The 18918-nt window shown below is 40.5% G+C and overlaps 1 protein-coding gene across 4 annotated transcripts in view; it reads left to right on the forward strand.

Annotated features, from left to right (window-relative positions):
• Positions 1 to 18918, forward strand: part of Strbp (spermatid perinuclear RNA binding protein) — a 147086-nt gene that overhangs the window by 39884 nt on the left and 88284 nt on the right. The window lies entirely within an intron of this gene.

Raw genomic sequence — 18918 nt, forward strand, 5'->3', positions numbered from 1 at the left:
GTAGTAGATGGAAGTGTAAGATGATTCCTCTTGGTCTTCTGACTTCTGATTTTGAATTGGAATATCAGCCAAAATAAGAGATTTAGGAGAGGGCTGGAGAGGTAGCTCAGCAGTTATTAGCATTTTTAGGGGGGACTCAGGTTTGGTTTCCAGCACCTTTTGACTTTTCTGCTCTGGACCTGTACTTGGTTCATCTGAACATGGCTGGAAACACGTGTTAGTGTACATGGACAACCATATTTTCAAATTCATTTGTTTTTGTTTTTGAGACAGGGTTTCTCTGTGTAGTCTTGGCTGTTAAGGAACTCGATTCACATTTCCACCTGCCTCTGCCTCTCAAGATCTTGGATAAAGATGTGCACCAGCAATGCCCGGCTTCAAATTTTTGACCTTAAAAAACTCATGTGGGTCATTAATGCTGCCAGGCAAGCATTGCTTAGTCCACTTACTCTACTAGATAGTTGTTGGGTTACAAGATTTTTTTTCTCTCCATTTTACAATATAGACCAGATTGTATAGCTCATGGTGACCTTGAGTTTAAAATTATTTTGTCCTTCTGTTGTCTATGAGAAAAAGCTATGCATCACAAGGGACTTGTTTTCCTTTTTTTTTTTTTAAACCCATAACACCTTCACTTCCATTCAGCTGATAACCTTGCTCTCTACTTCTCTAAAGGCAATGAAGCATTATGTACGTATGCATTTTTGCCCTCAATTTTCTTTTTTAATTTTTTTTCATTATTTGGGAATTTCACATCATGAGCCCTGTTATGCTCACCCCCTAGTCTTTCTGTCTTCACCTCTTTTCCCCTGTGACTGCCTCCCCCCTGCAGAAAGCAACTCCTCCCAAACAAGTCCATTTTGTATGGGCTATATGTTCATCAGAGCATGGTCAAATTCCTAGTGGCCAGCCCTGCAAGGGAGGATGAGTCTTTTTCCATCTGCATTTGTTCCAGAAACCATCAGCTAAGGAGAGCCATTAGGTGGCCTGAGCAGACATTAACATTACTTCAGGCCACAATCCCTATCACAGGCCTCTGAATGGGCTTGGGTATAATCAGGCCTCAGATATCAAACACAGCCCTTGGCTGTATCACCACCACTGACCCATTCATGGCTCTCAGTGACTGCATGGATCATGAGCCTCAACATGGTCTCAGGAGGTTACCACAGATCATTCACCTCAGCATGGCTCCTGAGGCAGCAAAGCCTGAGGACATCAATGAGGCAGAATCTTAGGCTTCATTGTGGCCTGGGACAACAGCATGGACTACCAGTACCTACATGACCTCAGGTGGTGTTGTGGAACAAGGTCCTTTGAGAAGGTCCAAACCTTATTTCTGGACTCCATCATTGCCCAGAGTCAGGGGAGTCCTGAGGCCCGGCCACAGGTCTGGGGGTTGAGTCTGTTTTTGTTTAATGTTCTTGTACTAAATTAAAGGGGAGCCGGGTGGTGGTGGCGCACACCTTTAATCCCAGCACTCAGGAGGCAGAGGCAGGCGGATCTCTGTGAGTTCGAGGCCAGCCTGGTCTACAAGAGCTAGTTCCGGGACAGGCACCAAAGCTACAGAGAAACCCTGTCTCGAAAAACAAAACAAAACAAAACAAACAAAAAAAAAATTAAAGGGGAAAAAGATTAGTTCTGGCTTATAATTCGATGGTGGTAAAGTTCATTATGGCGGGGAAGATAGTGCACAGAAGCTGGCAGGTCTCATTGCATTCAGGAAGCAGAGTGAACAGAAGTGAGACCTGGCTGTAAGTGAGATCAGGCTGTGAGACCAGGCCTGCTTCTAGAACCTTCCCAAGCAGAGGCTTCAGCTGGGGACCAAGTGTTCAAAAGTGATTTTAGGAAGGACATTTTGTAGTCAAACCATAGTGGTTTTCAAGGTCATTGATACTATACCATGCCCTTTGTTATTTTTGTGGTCAGGTAATACTCCGTTATATGGATATGCTACATTTTGCTTACTTGGTCATCAGTTGATCAACATTAGATTTGTTTCCATATTATGGCTATCATGAAAAACATCCACATTTATTTATTTGTTTGTTTGTTTTTTTCTTTATTTTTGAGGCAGTGTTTCTTTTTGTAGCCCTGGCTGTCTAGGAACTCATTCTGGTAGACCAGGCTGGCACCGAACTCAAGAGATCTACCACCTGGTATATTTTAAAAATGCTTATGGATGTATTCTTAGCAATAGAATTGCTCAGTCATGTAAATTATATTTGATGTTTTGAAGAACTGGCAAGCTGTTTTCCAAAAAACTTTTGCCTGGTTTTATAGTCCCAGTGGCAATGTATACCTAGTTCAGATTTTCGCCGTCATATTCTCAAGCCATTTTGTATCAGGTTTTTTCTGCTTTTCAACTTAAAGTGCCCTTGACAAGGTCACGAGTAGCACCGGTATGCCTATAGTAGTCTCTTTTCAGTCTTTGGTTTGGTGGTTGAGTACTCTTAATACTTCCTTTAAGTACTCTAGGCTTTCTGTTTTGTCTACCTTCTCTCTCTCTCTCTTTTTTTTTTTTTTTGGATTTTTCGAGACAGGGTTTCTCCGTAGCTTTTTGGTTCCTGTCCTGGAACTAGCTCTTCTAGACCAGGATGGCCTCGAATTTACAGAGATCCGCCTGCTTCTGCCTCCCTAGTGCTGGGATTAAAGACCACCGCCACCACCGCCCGGCTTACCTTCTCTTTTTTCTTCTTTCCTACCTCAAATTTTATCACCAAGTCCTTGTCAGTTTCTTTTTCCTTTGTTGTTTCTCACTTATTTTATTTTAAAACTCTGAGGGTCTGTTGAGGACCTCATCTAGATTGCTTTGTCTTCAAGTACCATCTTCAAATACTGCTTTTACCCTGGCTTATAAATTAATAATTCCTAGCTGAGATATCTCCTTTGGAGAATACGTTTATTCAAAGTCATCTAATTTATTCAAAGCCACTTAATTCCACTAAGTCTTGGCCTTTTGAAATTTAAAAGTTAAACTTGCTAGTTTAAAAGGGTAGGTATTGTAATGGACACACACACAAAATTGAAAAAAAAGTGAATTCTCCTTACTTTGGAAATTTTTAAGGTTGTTTTTCTTTTTATTCAACAAGGCTGCTCTTGAATTCAGAGATCCCTTCTGCTTCTGCCTCCTGAGTGCTGGAATTAAAGGCATGTGCCACCACCACCCGGCTTCTTTTACCTTTTTTTTTTTTAAAGATTGATTTATTCATTATATATACAGTGTTCTGTCTGCAGTTTGCATGCGTGCCAGAAGGGGCCATCAGATGGATATGAGCTGCCATGCTGGGAATTGCAGTCAGTACCTCTGAGCTCTTAACTAATGCATCTAACCTCCAAGCTCTATAGCCCCAATATTTTTCTGAAAATTACAATTTAATATCTTTGACTAATAGATTATTAGTTGATAATATTTATCCTTTAAAATTATGAAAGTGTATAGATGATAAAGTAATTTATTATCTTCTCAATTTATAGCCTCTTAATTGTATAATTACATATTTAATATTTAACAGAAAAAGGTTAAATATTAGGCTTATAATAATGTTAAAACTTAATATTTATTTGAAGCCAGGAGTGGTGGCATACGCACTCAGGAGACAGAGACAGGTGAATCTCTGTAAGTTCAAGGGCAGTCTGGTCTACAAAGTGAGTTCCAGGAGGGCTCCTAAGCTACACAAAGAAACCGTGTTTCAAAAAACCAAAAAAACAAAAACGAAAAACAAAAAACCTTAATTTTTGTTTGAAATTTCTTTGAATTTATTCAGATACATAGCAATTTCCTTATTCCTTTTGATTTTTGTCTGGATTCCTGAGGCTCCCCACCCTCTGGGTTTTTTTCTGTTTGGCATTTTTGAGACAGTCTCATGTAACCCGGGCATACCTACTAGATAGGTAGTTGAAGTTGATATTGACCTTCTGTTTCTCCTGCCCCAACACAAGAATGACACCACATCAAGCTGCATTCCTTTTCTTTTTTATTTACATTTTAAATAATAATTTATGTGTATATGTATGCCTGCTTATTTGTATATGGACCACATGTGCTCAGATACCCGTGGAGGCCAAAAGTGAGATCTTCTGGAATCGGAGTTGTAGGCAGTTGTGAGCTGTGTGAGTGCTGGGAAGTGAATTCATATCCCCTGTAATATTAGCAAGAACTTTTTTTTTTTTTTTTTTTTAAAGATAGGGTTTTTCTGTAGCTTTGGGGTCTGTCCTGGGGGGTCTGTCCTGGAACTCCCTTTCTCCTTTTGTAGACCAGGCTGACCTTGAACTCACAGAGATCCACCTGCCTCTGTGTTCTGAGTGCTGGCATTAAAAGGCGTGTGTCACCACTGCTGGACTAGCAAGTACTCTTAATTGCTGCATCATCTCTCCAGCCTCTGTATTTATGTCAAATGCATTGAAAATATCTTTCTTCTGTTTTCTGGTTTCATTATTAAAAGTTGCTGGGCAGTGGTGGCGCACGCCTTTAATCCCAGCACTCGGGAGGCAGAGACAGGCGGATCTCTATGAGTTCGAGGCCAGCCTGGTCTACAAGAGCTAGTTCCAGGACAGGAACCAAAAGCTACGGAGAAACCCTGTCTCGAAAATCATAAAAAAAAGAGTGCTCAGAACTGTTAGTCTTTCTCATTTTTGAAGGCTTTAAAAAATTTTGACATTTTATAATATTCCCATGAAGGGGACATTTTATTACAAATGAGAGTAGAAACTCAAGATTACTTGGTACTGTCAAACAGCTAGAAGACAGTAGATTAAAATCCAGGTCTATCAGATATCAGACACTTTATTACCAGTATTTATTGATTTATGAACTGAGCTGGATACTGTATTTTGAGACTTAATTATGGTTCTTAATTCATAAGTTTAGAGAAAAGTATGCTGAAGCATGTAAGTTGGAATATAAGGATGCATATGATTAACAGCTAACATAGTGGTATATTGTGGAAATTTTTGTAAAGATTTTCACGATTGGATCTTTTAGAGACTTTGTGAAGATGGTAGAACTTGCTTTGAACCCCAGGGTTGAAGATGGTAGAACTTGCTTTGAACCCCAGGGTTGAAGATGGTAGAACTTGCTTTGAACCCCAAGGTTTGAGATAAAATTTAGATGCTGTTGTCAGAAGTAAATGACATGAAGAACATGGAGGAATGAATGACAGAAGGAGAGAGATTGCAGCAGTTCACTTTGGTAGAACTGGGGTATAAATACTGTGCTGAAGGCAAGATTGTTTGAAGAGCTTTGTTAGGAAGAACTATGGATCTTCAAGAATTGTTTGTAAATGGAGTGATAGTATCTGTTTAGAAAACAGGACTGGAGAAATTGACTGGTGGTTAATAGCACTGTGCCCTTCCAGCACCCACATAGCAGCTTGTCTATAAATTTAGTTCCTGGGAATCTGACACCTTCACATCAGTGCAGATAAAATAAAGTTAAATAAATAATTTAAAAAGTTTAGAGTTTGGTATAGCAATATAAATAAACTTTTTCCTTTTTTTTTGGATTTTTGAGACAAGATTTCTCTGAGTAGCCCTTGCTGTCCTGGAACTCACTCTGTAGACCAGGGTGGCCTCGATCCACCATCTGCCTCTGCTTCCTGAGTACTGGTTTAACAAAACTTAAAGTAGGTTCATATAGGGGCTGTGGATATGATCTGCTCAGCTGTTAAGAACGAGAGCTACTCTTGCAGAGGATCTGAGTTTGTTCTTAGCATCCATTCCATGTTAGATGGCTTACAACTACCTGTAACTCCAGCTTCCAATGGATCAGATCCCTCTGGCCTTTGCAGGTACCTGCATTCAAATGCATATATCCCTTTACACACATACACATAATTAAAATTAAAAATTAAAAAAATTTTCAAGTAGATTTATTTTTATTCATGTGTATGTCTTTATAAGTGTATACGTGAGCATTTGCTTGCATCTGTGTGGGGGCTCATGGGTCCAGAAGAGGGCATTGGATTGCCCCTGGAGTCAAATCCTTGATGCTATAATGGGTACTGGTTTATATTTGTATCTATTAACCATTACCTTAATGGTATCCAGATAGGAATTGCTGCTTAGTTATTGCATCAATAATGTAAGAGCCAACAGTAATTAGCAGAGGCAAAAGGACTCAAGCATTGTGATGAATATCTCTTTGTTGTGCATGAAGTAGATCAGGTGCCTTATCGTATAGTAGAACCATTTTAGTTAATATATCTACCTGTTGATAAATGTGAACCCATTTTCTTTTATGTCAGTTAGCGTTATAGATTATAGATACCCATTTTGTCCCCTTGTGTTAGGGAGTTTTCTTTTGACTTAACCTATTTCAGCCTGTTATGGAGGCAGGGATGCTGTATCTTCTGTAACTATTTCTAGCTGAACTGGGGCATTGATTGTCAGGGCCCAGGAAGGCTGAAAGACTAGTCAAAGACTGGGCAATGGGGCATTTATCAGAAGCATCTGATTAGCTGATTCTGGTAAAGGGACAGGGACCAATCACATTGGCTGGACTAGTTGATAACAGCTTTCCGCAAATCCAGAACTCAGCATTTTGCAGGTGCTCCCTGGATGACTTTTGTCAGCCAGATGCAAATCTGCTGAGATATAGACTAGGGACAGAAGTTAAAATTCAGGAACTTTAAGAAAAACCTTATATTTGGGTTCTTTTCTTTTCTTTTCTTTCTTTTTGTTTTTCTGTAGCTTTGGAGCCTGTCTTTGAACTTGCTCCACCACCCAGCAACTTTTTTGTTTGAACTGTTGAAAGGTGAATCCAAGCCTTATGACTTTGATTCCTTGCTGCTTTCATGTTTGCAAACACTTTTACCTGCTGAGCCATCTTAGCATCCCACTCAGTAATTTTATGAATGAAGGAGACGAGACTCACTTAGCGAAGTTAGGTTTTGTTCATTCCTCAGCTGTATTAGGAAGTCTGATCACAATTCTGTTGTTTTTACATTAATTACTAATGTAACCTACCATATTTTTTTTCTTTGTTCATAATCTCTGTAAATGTTCTAAGTCTAGTACTTAGGTTTTTTTCTCTTGTGACTCTTCACAGATTATCAGTAGTGCCAATCTTGTGATTTATGTCAGAATTCATTTTAGGAGGAGTTTGTGAAAGGGCTGAATTACAATACTGACACATGAGCCAGAGATACTGAGCTGTCCTGAAAAGGTCCCTGTCTTTTCTGACCTAAATACACAGTTTCTAACCTGATGAGGCCTACAGCAAAGGGGAGTGAGTGCTGGCAAGAGCTGGAAGTCTAATTGGATTATTGAAGGGTCTAATATGTTTTGTAATACTCACTTTTATGTAACCTAAACCTTATTTTGATGGCAAAAATACTTTGTCAAAGTGCAAACAAAAACTTTTATTTTCTTTTCAATTGCTAACTTTTAACTTTATTGGGTATTAAAAGCTAGATTGCAGGATTTGAGGTCATTTTTGCAAATCTGCCTAATTAAGAGAAATTTTTGTCTTTATTTCACCTTCAGAGAGTTTCTTTGTCATTCACCTTCAGAGAGTTTCTTTGTCATGCTCTTCTGCAGAATGCCAGCAGAAGAAGTTTTGAGAATTAAATACTATTGCTTGTTTGCCAGGGTGTTGGTTTACCCTTCTGGGAGAAGTATGCTGCATCTGGTAGAGGGGACAGGAAATACTGGAACACTAAACTGTTTGTTAACCCCCTACCCCCTTTTCTTTTTGGTCAGAATTTTCACATGATCTGGAAATTTTAAAGTTAGTCTGATGACCTGCATCATAACTTTTTAGTGAGAAGAAAATCAACAGCTGTGGTTTACACAGTTGAGTTACTGTTCTGTGCTTGGACATCATTTAAAGGAGAAGATGTCACGTTGAACATTTACAGGTTTTTGTGTAAAATTAAATCCCTGTTCTTTCATATGCTCATGGAGACATTGATGTGACCTCAGAAGAATTCTGGGGACACCAGTTGCGTGGGTGGCTCTACCAGTACCACACTGTGGTTGTAGAAAAGCCATCAAACATGATTGCATGTCTGTGCTTTCATACTATAAAATAAATTTATACCATTTGTTCTTTTTTTCTCACTACTTATCAGGACTGTTGTGGGCATTATATGTAGTGCCGTATAAGAAAATACTTAGAAATTCTGATTTTTCCTTCACACCAGGAACTGTTAAACAGTGAAGCTTTCATGTACCAGTGATACATCTATTTGAGACTAATACAGCAGGTGTATCTTGAAGGATATTCTGTTGTCTGTAGACTGATAAAGAATTGGGTGTATGATAATGTGACAATTGAATGCATTCCTGAAACAATGGGGAAAGGAATTACATGGTTTATGAAGGGTAAACTACTAGCAAAGATAAGAGGTTCCAGAGTGTGGACCTTAAGCAGAAATTCTGGTGTGGATTTAGCACAGCAAGTGTGGATAGTGACAGAGGAGTCCAAGAAGTGGGAATAGGATTATTGGAGATTTATATCCTTAATTATTAACATGTGTTTACTCAGATAGGCAAAGATATACCATTACCTAATTAAGATGTGCTATTTCTGAGAACAATACTATGTGGGGGGACTTAAGACATGTTGGAGCCAGTAGTGTAGTGCAGATGAGGGATTTTGGTGGTTTTTACTTCTGGAAGATGGGACTTACCAGATTTTAGACAGCCAGAGCTAAGGATGGAAGGATATATTGATTGAAGAGAGGAGTTTTACCTGAGTAGTTAGAGGGATGGCGTTTTTGAGTAGAGGGAGAATAAGGAAAAGAGGGAGGGAGAAGGAAAGAATTGGGATTGGAGGAGTGGGTTCTGTGTTTGTAGTTGATTGGAACATTAAGGTGCTTACTAATTATTAAGTAGGTTCTTTTTTTTTTGTTTGTTTGTTTTTTTGTTTTTTCGAGACAGGGTTTCTCTGTAGCTTTGGAACCTGTCCTGGAACTCCCTTTGTAGACCAGGCTGGCCTCGAACTCACAGAGATCCACCTGCCTCTGCCTCCCGAGTGCTGGGATTAAAGGCGTGCGCCACCAACGCCCGGCTTAAGTAGGTTCTTAAACTACTATTAAACTAGGTTCTTTTTTTAAATTTTTTAGGTTTTTTTTTTTTTAATATTTATTCATTTATTATGTATACAATATTCTGTCTCTGTGTATGCCTGCAGGCCAGAAGAGGGCACCAGACCTCATTACAGATGGTTGTGAGCCACCATGTGGTTGCTGGGAATTGAACTCAGGACCTTTGGAAGAGAAGGCAATGCTCTTAACCTCTGAGCCATCTCTCCAGCCCTAAACTAGGTTCTTTTTTTTTTTTAATTGAAAAAAAATTTTCCACCTCCTCCCCGCCTCCCATTTCCCTCCCTCTCCTCCCACCCCTCTCCCCCTCCCCCCCTCCTCTTCTCCTCCCTCTCCAGCCCCAAGAGCAGTCAGGGTTCCCTGCCCTGTGGAAAGTCCAAGGTCCTCCCCACTCCATCCAGGTCTAGGAAGGTGAACATCCAAACTGTCTAGGCTCCCACAAAGCCAGAACATGAAGTAGGATCAAAACCCCGTGCCATGATCCTTGGCCTCTCATCAGCTCTCATTGTCCGCCATGTTCAGAGAGTCCGGTTTTATCCCATGCTTTTTCAGTCACAGTCCAGCTGGCTTTGGTGAGCTCCCAATAGATCAGACCCACTGTCTCAGTGGGTGGGTGCACCCCTCGTGGTCCTGCCTTCCTTGCTCATGTTCTCCCTCCTTCTGCTCCTCGTTAGGACCTTGGGAGCTCGGTCCGGTGCTCCAGTGTGGGCCTCTGTCTCTATCTCCATCCATCGCTAGTTGAAGGTTCTATAGTGATATGCAAGATATTCATCAGTATGGCTATAGGATAGGGTCATTTCAGGTTCCCTATCCTCAGCTGCCCAAGGAAATAACTGGGGACATTGCCCTGGCACCTGGTAGCCACTCCAGGTTCAAGTCTCTTGCCAACCCTTAGGTGGCTCCCTTAACTAAGATATGTGCTTCCCTGCTCACCTATCCAATCTTCCTTTATCTCCAATCATCCCATTTCCCCAAGTTCCCCCCATCCTCTCCTTCACACTTTTCTCTCACCATCTCCTCTTACCCCCATCCCAACCCACCCCCAAGATTCCAATTTTTTGCCCGGCAATCTTGTCTACTTCCCATAGCCAGGAAGATAACTACATGTTTTTCCTTGGGCTCACCCTCTTATTTAGCTTCTTTAGGATCACAAATTATAGACTCAGTGGACCCTATCCACGGCTAGAAACCAATTATGAGTGAGTACATCCCATGATCTTCTTTTTGGGTCTGGGTTACATCACTCAGGATAGTATTTTCTATTTCCATCCATTTGCATGCAAAATTCGAGAAGTCATTGTTTTTTACCGCAGAGTAGTACTCTAATGTATATATATTCCACACTTTCTTCATCCATTCTTCCATTGAAGGACATCTAGGTTGCTTCCAGGTTCTGGCTATTACAAATAATGCTGCTATGAACATAGTTGAACAAATGCTTTTGTCATATGATAAGGGATCTCTTGGGTATATTCCCAAGAGTGGTATTGCTGGGTCCAGGGGTAGGTTGATCCCAAATTTCCTGAGAAACCGCCACACTGATTTCCAAAGTGGTTGCACAAGTTTGCGTTCCCACCAGCAATGGATGAGTGTACCCCTTTCTCCACAACCTCTCCAGCAAAGGCTATCCTTGGTGTTTTTGATTTTAGCCATTCTGACAGGTGTAAGATGATATCTCAAAGTTGTTTTGATTTGCATTTCTCTGATCGCTAAGGAGGTTGAGCATGACCTTAAGTGTCTTTTGGCCATTTGAACTTCTTCTGTTGGGAATTCTCTGTTAAAATCAGTGCCCCGTTTTTTAATTGGGTTATTTAGCATTTTAACGTCTAGTTTCTTGAGTTCTTTATATATTTTGGAGATCAGACCTTTGTCTGTTGTGGGGTTGGTGAAGATCTTCTCCCAGTCAGTAGGCTACCTTTTTGTCTTAGTGACAGTGTCCTTTGCTTTACAGAAGCTTCTCAGTTTCAGGAGGTCCCATTTATTCAATGTTGCCCTTAATGTCTGTGCTGTTGGGGTTATACATAGGAAGCAATCTCCTGTGCACATGTGTTGTAGGGTACTTCCCATTTTCTCTTCTATCAGGTTCAGTGTGTTCAGATTGATATTGAGGTCTTTGATCCATTTGGACTTGAGTTTTGTGCATGGTGATAGATATGGGTCTATTTTCATTCTTCTACAGGTTGACATCCAGTTGTGCCAGCACCATTTGTTGAAGATGCTTTCTTTCTTCCATTGTATACTTTTAGCTCCTTTATCGAAAATGAGGTGTTCATAGGTTTGTGGGTTAAAATCCGGGTCTTCTATACGATTCCATTGGTCGACTTCTCTGTTTATGCCAGTACCACGCTGTTTTCAATCCAGTAGCTCTGTAATAGAGTTTGAAGTCAGGGATGGTAATGCCTCCAGAAGTTCCTTTATTGTATAAGATTGTTTTGGCTATCCTGGGTTTTTTGTTTTTCCATATAAAGTTGATTATTGTCCTCTCAAGTTCTGTGAAGAATTTTGATGGGACCTTGATGGGGATTGCATTGAATCTATAAATTGCCTTTGGTAGAATTGCCATTTTTACTATGTTGATCCTCCCAATCCAAGAGCAGGGGAGATTCCTCCATTTTCTGGTATCCTCTTCAATTTCTTTCTTCAATGCCTTAAAGTTCTTGTCAAATAGATCTTTCACTTCCTTGGTTAGAGTTACCCCAAGATATTTTATGCTGTTTGTGGCTATCGTGAAAGGTGATGATTCTCTTATTTCCCTCTCTGCTTCCATATCCTTTGTGTATAGGAGGGCGACTGATTTTTTGGATTTGATCTTGTATCCTGCCACATTGCTAAAGGTGTTTATCAGCTGTAGGAGTTCTTTGGTGGAGTTTTTGGGGTCACTTATGTACACTATCATATCATCTGCAAATAATGCAAATTTAACTTCTTCATTTCCAATTCGAATCCCCTTGATCCCCTTATGTTGTCTTATTGCTATTGCTAAAACTTCAAGGACTATATTGAAGAGGTATGGAGAGAGTGGACAGCCTTGACGTGTTCCTGATTTTAGTGGGATGGCTTTAAGTTTCTCTCCATTTAATTTGATGTTAGCTGTTGGCTTGCTGTAAATAGCTTTAATTATATTTAGGTATGACCCTTGTATCCCTAATCTCTCCAAGACTTTTATCATAAAGGGATGTTGAATTTTGTCAAATGCTTTTTCAGCATCTAATGAAATGATCATATGGTTTTTTTCTTTCAGTTTATTTATATGATGGATTACATTGATAGATTTGTGTATGTTGAACCAGCCCTGCATCTCTGGGATGAAGCCTACTTGATCATAATGGATAATTTTTCTAATGTGTTCTTGGATTCGGTTTGCCAGTATTTTGTTGAGGATTTTTGCGTCGATGTTCATGAGTGAGATTGGCCTGTAATTCTCTTTCTTGGTTGAGCCTTTGTGTGGTTTTGGTATCAGCGTTACTGTAGCTTCATAAAAGGAATTTGGCAATGACTCCTCTATTTCTATATTGTGAAATACATTAAGGAGTATAGGTATTAGATCTTCTTGGGAGTTCTGGTAGAATTCCGCATTGAAACCATCTGGTCCGGGACTTTTTTTGGAAGGGAGGTTTTTGATAACAGCTTCTAATTCTTCGCGACTAACAGGTCTATTTAGGTTGTTCACCTGGTCCTGGTTTAACTTTGGTATATGGCATTTATCTAAAAAAGTGTCCATTTCTTTTACATTTTCCAGATTTGTGGCATACAGGCTTTTGTAGTAAGATCTAATGAGTCTCTGAATTTCCTCTGTGTCTGTGGTTATGTCCCCCTTTTCATTTCTGATCTTATTAATTTGCAAATTCTCTCTCTGCCGTTTGATTAGTTTGGATAGAGGTTTATCAATCTTGTTGATTTTCTCCAGGAACCAGCTTTTTGTTTCATTGATTCTTTCAGTTGTTCTCTGTGTTTCTATTTTGTTGATTTCAGCCCTCAGTTTGGTTATTTCCAGTCTTCTACTCCTCCTAGGTGAGTCTGCTTCTTTTTTTCTAGTTCTTTCAGGTGGGCTGTTAAATCTCCAATGTGTGCTTTCTCTGTTTTCTTTAAGTGGGCACTTAGTGCTATGAACTTTCCTCTTAGGACTGCTTTCATAGTGTCCCATAAGTTTGAGTATGTTGTTTCTTTATTTTCATTGAATTCAACGAAGACTTTAATTTCTTTATTTCTTCCTTAATCCAGGTATGGTTCAGTAGTTGACTGTTCAGTTTCCATGAGTTTGTAGGCTTTCTGGGGGTAGCATTGTTGTTGAATTCTAGCTTTGATCCATGGTGATCTGATAAGATACAGGTGGTTATTAATATTTTTTTGTAACTCTGGATGTTTGCTTTGTTACCGAGTATGTGGTCAATTTTCGAGAAGGTTCCATGAGCTGCAGAGAAGAAGGTATATTCTCTCCTATTTGGGTGGAATATTCTATAGATGTCTGTTAAGTCCATTTGATTCATTACCTCCATTAATTCTCTTATTTCTCTGTTAGGTTTCTGTCTAATTGACCTGTCCATTGGTGAGAGAGGAGTGTTGAAGTCTCCTACTATTAGTGTGTGCGGTTTGATGTCTGACTTGAGTTTTAGCAATGTTTCTTTTATGTACGTGGGTGCTTTTATATTAGGGGCATAGATATTCAGGATTGAGACTTCATCCTGATGAACTGTTCCTGTTATGAGTAGAAAATGTCCCTCTCCATCTCTTCTGATTGATTTAAGTTTGAAGTCAACTTTGTTAGAAATTAGTATGGCCACACCTGCTTGTTTCTTAGGTCCATTTGCTTGATAAGCCTTATCCCAGCCCTTTACTCTGAGTAGGTGCCTGTCTTTGTGGTTGAGGTGTGTTTCTTGTAAACAGCAGAATGTTGGGTCCTGTTTTCGTATCCAATCTCTTAGCCTGTGCCTTTTTATAGGTGAGTTGAGTCCATTGACATTAAGTGATATTAATGACCAGTGGTTGTTAACTCTAGTCACTTTTTTAGTAGTAGAGTTTGTTTGTTTCCCTTCTTTGTGTTGCGCTGGTGAAGGGTCTCTAGATGTCTGAGTTATTGTGGTCATTGTTGGACTCCTTGGTTAGTGATTTTCCTTCTATTACTTTCTGTAAGGCTGGATTTGTGGCTACACATTGTTTAAATTTGTTTTTATCCTGGAAAATTTTGTTTTCTCCATTTATAGTGAACGAAATCTTGACTGGGTATAATAGTCTGGGCTTGCATCCACGGTCTCTTAGTTTCTGCAATACATCTATCCAGGACCTTCTGGCTTTCATGGTTTCCATAGAGAAGTCAGGTGTAAGTCTGATAGGTTTACCTTTATAAGTAACTTGGCCTTTTTCCTTTGCAGCTCTTAATATTCTTTCTTTGTTCTGTATGCTTTGTGTTTTGATTATTATATGGCGAGGGGATGTTTTTTTTTGATCCAGCCTATTTGGTGTTCTGTATGCTTCTTGAACCTTCATAGTTATTTCTTTCTTTAGGTTGGGAAAGTTTTCTTCTATAATTTTATTAAATATATTTTCTGGACCGTTGAGCTGCGCTTCTTCCCCTTCTTCTACTCCTATTATTCTTAGGTTTGGTCTTTTTATTGTGTCCCATATTTCCTGAATGTTTTGTGATGAGAGATTGTTGGCCTTGCTGTTTTCTTTGATCAGCGTGTTTATTTTCTCTATGGTATCTTCAGAGTCTGAGATTCTTTCTTTTATCTCTTGTTTTCTGTTGGTTATGCTTGTTCCTGTAGTCTCTATTCGTTTACCTAGATTTTCCATGTCCAGCCGGCTCTCTGTTTGTGTTTTCTTCTTTGCCCCCATTTCAGTTTTCAAGTCTTGAACTGTTTCCATTATCTGTTTGATTGTTTTTCCTTGGTTTCCTAGGGTATCATTAACTGATTTACTCAATTCTTCAAACTTTCTGTTACACTTCTCATCCATTTCTATAAGGGCATTTTTTACATGCTGTTTAAGGGCGTCAATCAACTTTCATAAAGTCAATTTTTTCTACTTCTTCTTGATTAAGGTGTTCATGACCTCCTGTTGTGAGGTCACTCGGTTCTGGTGGTTTCATGTTGTTTTTCAGATTTTTGGTTGAATTCTTGCATTGGCGCCTGCCCATCTCTTCATCTGAGTGCTCCCCTATGGATCTTCTTTTACAGGATCAGGTCTCCTTACCTACTGATGTACCTTCCCAGTGATGGCACTCCCCAGTGATGGCCCTCCTGGTGCTCCAGTGATGGCTCTCCTGGTGCCGAGATCAGATCTCCGTGCCCAAAGATGGCTCTCCTGGCACCGAGAACAGATCTCCGTGCTGGTTGGGTAGTTCGTAAACAAAGCGCCTACCTTGCTTGGTGCAGGCAGGTTATTGACACACAGGAACTCCCTTCCGCCCGCTTGCCCTGAGGGTTCGACCCCAGCGCCTAGACAGGCTGAGCTGGGTGGCGTTATGTGCCCAAAGAGGGAAGGCGGGCAGAGGGGAGGAGGGTTCTGGATGCAAGCTCGGTGGGATAGGAGGAGAGAGGCAGTATGCGGGGAGTAGAGCCCCTGCAGGGAGCCTAGGAAGTGGGGGGGGGGGATGAGGAACTTCTGAGTTCCCTGTCCCGGGCTGCAGCGCGGGTCAGAAACTCACCTCAAAGATGGCTGTCCTCCTAAACTAGGTTCTTAAAAGAACCTCTGCACTGACGTAATAATCCCAATCAGACCAAATCAGACTGCCCAGGTTTATTAGATGATGGAAAGGTGAAGAGAGAGAAGGGGAGACCACAGGTAATCCAGAGACCACATGTTCCTTCTTGGGGAGGGGGATGCAGTTTAAATAGCCGGTTGGAATGGCCTTGACCCTTTGGCGGCTTTCTTGACCGTCCCTGGGGAGGGCTCACCATTTTGTGGGCTTCCTCGGAGGTGGAGTTTGGACTGAGGCAACTCACAGAGGAGGGAGCTTATGCCAGGAGCTGGGGTGAACCCCCTAGCTAAATATTCCAGACTTTTTGTATAAAGGGATGCCAGGGAGCTGAGGTGATGCTAAGCATCCTGCATTCTGTGTTGATATACTTGACTTTGAATCTGGAACTTGGGTTGATAGAAATTTAGGAATCTGTAGTGTACTAATGGCATTTACAGAAGTGTAGTTGTTGAATTCTAAGGTACTCCAATACTTAGGTTTTAGAAAAAGGGAGACAGTGGAATAATTTATAAAGTTGAGTGAGAATAGAGAGACTGGTGTGTTAGATGGGAGCCAAGGTAAGTAAAGTGTGGCAAGTAAGGAACATCTGTTGCTGAAATGTCAACAAAGATAAATCATTTACAGCAATTATAGTATGTAGATTCTAGGAGATTGTGACCAGGCCTGTTTTCAAAAGTATTTTGACTAGAAATTGTTTGGAGGGAGGATTTTAGAAGAAAATAGGAGAGGAAAAAAAAAGTCAACCAAAAGTGTAAGCCCAAAGAATTGTGCCTTTAAAAGAGGAACGTAAAAATGGGTTTGTGTAGCCATAGCTGTAATGGTTTAAGTGCTGCAGGTCCCTGAGTGGTGGCAGTGGGTTGTGGGCCATGAGATCACACCACAGGTCCCTGAGCAGTGGTAGGAGCAGGCAGCTGGTTCCCAAGACCATGGCAGGCTATGAACGAATGCAGCCGGGGTCCAGACAGGAAGCTGCATGGTGGGTGAGAGACTGAGATGGATAGGCATGCCATGCAGAGTGAGGTTGGGTATTTATTTAATGGGTTATGGAAGGGAAGGGGAGAAGAGGAGAGAGACAGAGACAGACGGAAAAGGAAGGCTCAGGCTGGAAGCAGAAGATTAGCTTGCCTTGGTAGACAGGGTAGATAATAGGCTTGTCTCTTAAAGGGACAGGACAGACTATGATAATAGCCATGCAAGAGGTCAAAGATTTGTGAATTTTTTTTTTCTAAAGATTGGTGTAACTATAATGTCAGGCTGCTGATAGAAGTTGGTCCAATAGAATGACAGAAATTATGATGCAGATGATAGGAGCATTAGGCTTGTTGAGTAGACACAAAGTAATAGAAGCTAGTAGGAATGAAGTTCAGAGGTTTATTATATAGGAGTGGAAATAGTTCATTATTATGAATTATTAGGAAGGAAGGGAAAATACACGGCTTAAAATGCACTAGTATGGGTGCATGTTGCATGAAATAGGAAGCAGGGTGACTTGTCAAAAGGAGGTAGGAAAAAAGTTTACATGTTTAAGAGAAGACCCACACAGTAGAAGAGGAGAATCAGTTCTTGGCTTTCATGTGTACCCTATGTAACATGTACACACTTTCCTTTTCCCTTTTACACAAAATAAATAAAAATGCAATAAAAAATAAAAAAGTTGAACATGTCACTTTTTAAAGTAGTAGTATTTGTCTCTTAGTTGGGGCAGTCCTTGAACACTGGAGCTTATCTAGAGCCTCGGGTTGCTGGTAACCACCAGGGATCTTGTTTTTTCAAATGACAGAACATTTTCCTTTCCTTTCTTTTCTTTCTTTTTTTTTTTTGAAGTGTTTTTGTTCACTTGCGTGTGTGTGTGTGTGTGTGTGTAGTCCAGAAGAGGGTATGGAATTTTCTGGAGCTGGAGTTATCAGTGGGGGTGAGCCAGCCGCCTAATACAGGTACTAGGATCCGAATTTTTCCTCTTTAAGCAAGTGCTTGAAGCCACCTCTCCAGCCACTGATTTAGCATTTTAAACCCCCCCCCTCCCCCGGGGGGGTGTAGCACCACCTTTGTTTGAGGGAGCTCTTCCTTGTTGCCTTTTTTGAAGGTTAAAGCTGTTGATCATTAGTTTGCTGCTGAGACTCCTGCTCCTCCTATTTTCAGATGCCCAAGGCTTAGTAACCAAGAGGATTGGCTTTAACCAGGGCTGCTATTTTGTCAGGTGAGGACAGGAATTACTGATGCGAATTGCAAATGGTGCATTGCGAAATTTGAATTAGGTAAAGATAGAAGTGAGAGTCTGCAGAGGAGGAAGAACTGTGAGAAAATGGTAGCCAGGTTAGACTGTACATCCTGGCCTGGTGGGGAGTAGTTATCTAAAATAGGAAAAGAAACAAGATCTGTGGAGGACAGGAATTCAAAGTAACAGACCAGATTTTTAGAAGCACTTTTTGTAGTTACTAAAATTCAAAGATTTGTGGCAAGAACAGGGTTGAACTTGCATTAGTGATCACTAAATATTATCATGGGACAGTTAAAAGAGGTTTCAAGACAGCGTTTCTCTGTGTAGCCTGGCTGTCTTGGAATTTTCTCTGTAGGCCAGGCTGGCTTCAAACTCAGAGATCCACAGACCTCTGCCTCTTCAGTGCTGGGATCAAAGGTATACACCACCATGCCTGGCTTTTATTATTCTATGTGCATGAATTTATGTGTGCACAGCTTGTGGGGATTGCTTCCCCTCTTTTACTCTGTGGGTTCTGGAGATTGAACTCACTAGCTGGCCAGCCTTGTTTCATCAGTTCCAGGCCAAGACCCTAATTCCAGAGGAAAAAAAAAATCCCAGACCACAAACAACAACAAAAAGTGGACATAGACAGTATCTGAGGAAAGACATTTGTCCCTTGGCATCCACATGCATGTGAACACATACACGTATACCTGCACACACAGCAAGACACACTTAAACTTGTGCTCCTCTGTTACTCTCTTCTGTGCTCAGTTATTAGAGTGCACTACTTCACTGGCTTGCAGGTTTTTATCTATCCTATCTATCTATCTATCTATCTATCTATCTATCTATCTATCTATCTATCTATCTAATCTATCTATCTCTTCAAGGCCCGAATTTTAACCACTAAATTGACTATTTTTTTTTTAAAAAAAGATAAATGCTGAAAAATGTTTTGTGATTTCTTCCAG

The sequence above is a fragment of the Chionomys nivalis genome, chromosome 22, assembly GCF_950005125.1.
Source record: "Chionomys nivalis chromosome 22, mChiNiv1.1, whole genome shotgun sequence".
NCBI lineage: Eukaryota > Metazoa > Chordata > Mammalia > Rodentia > Cricetidae > Chionomys > Chionomys nivalis.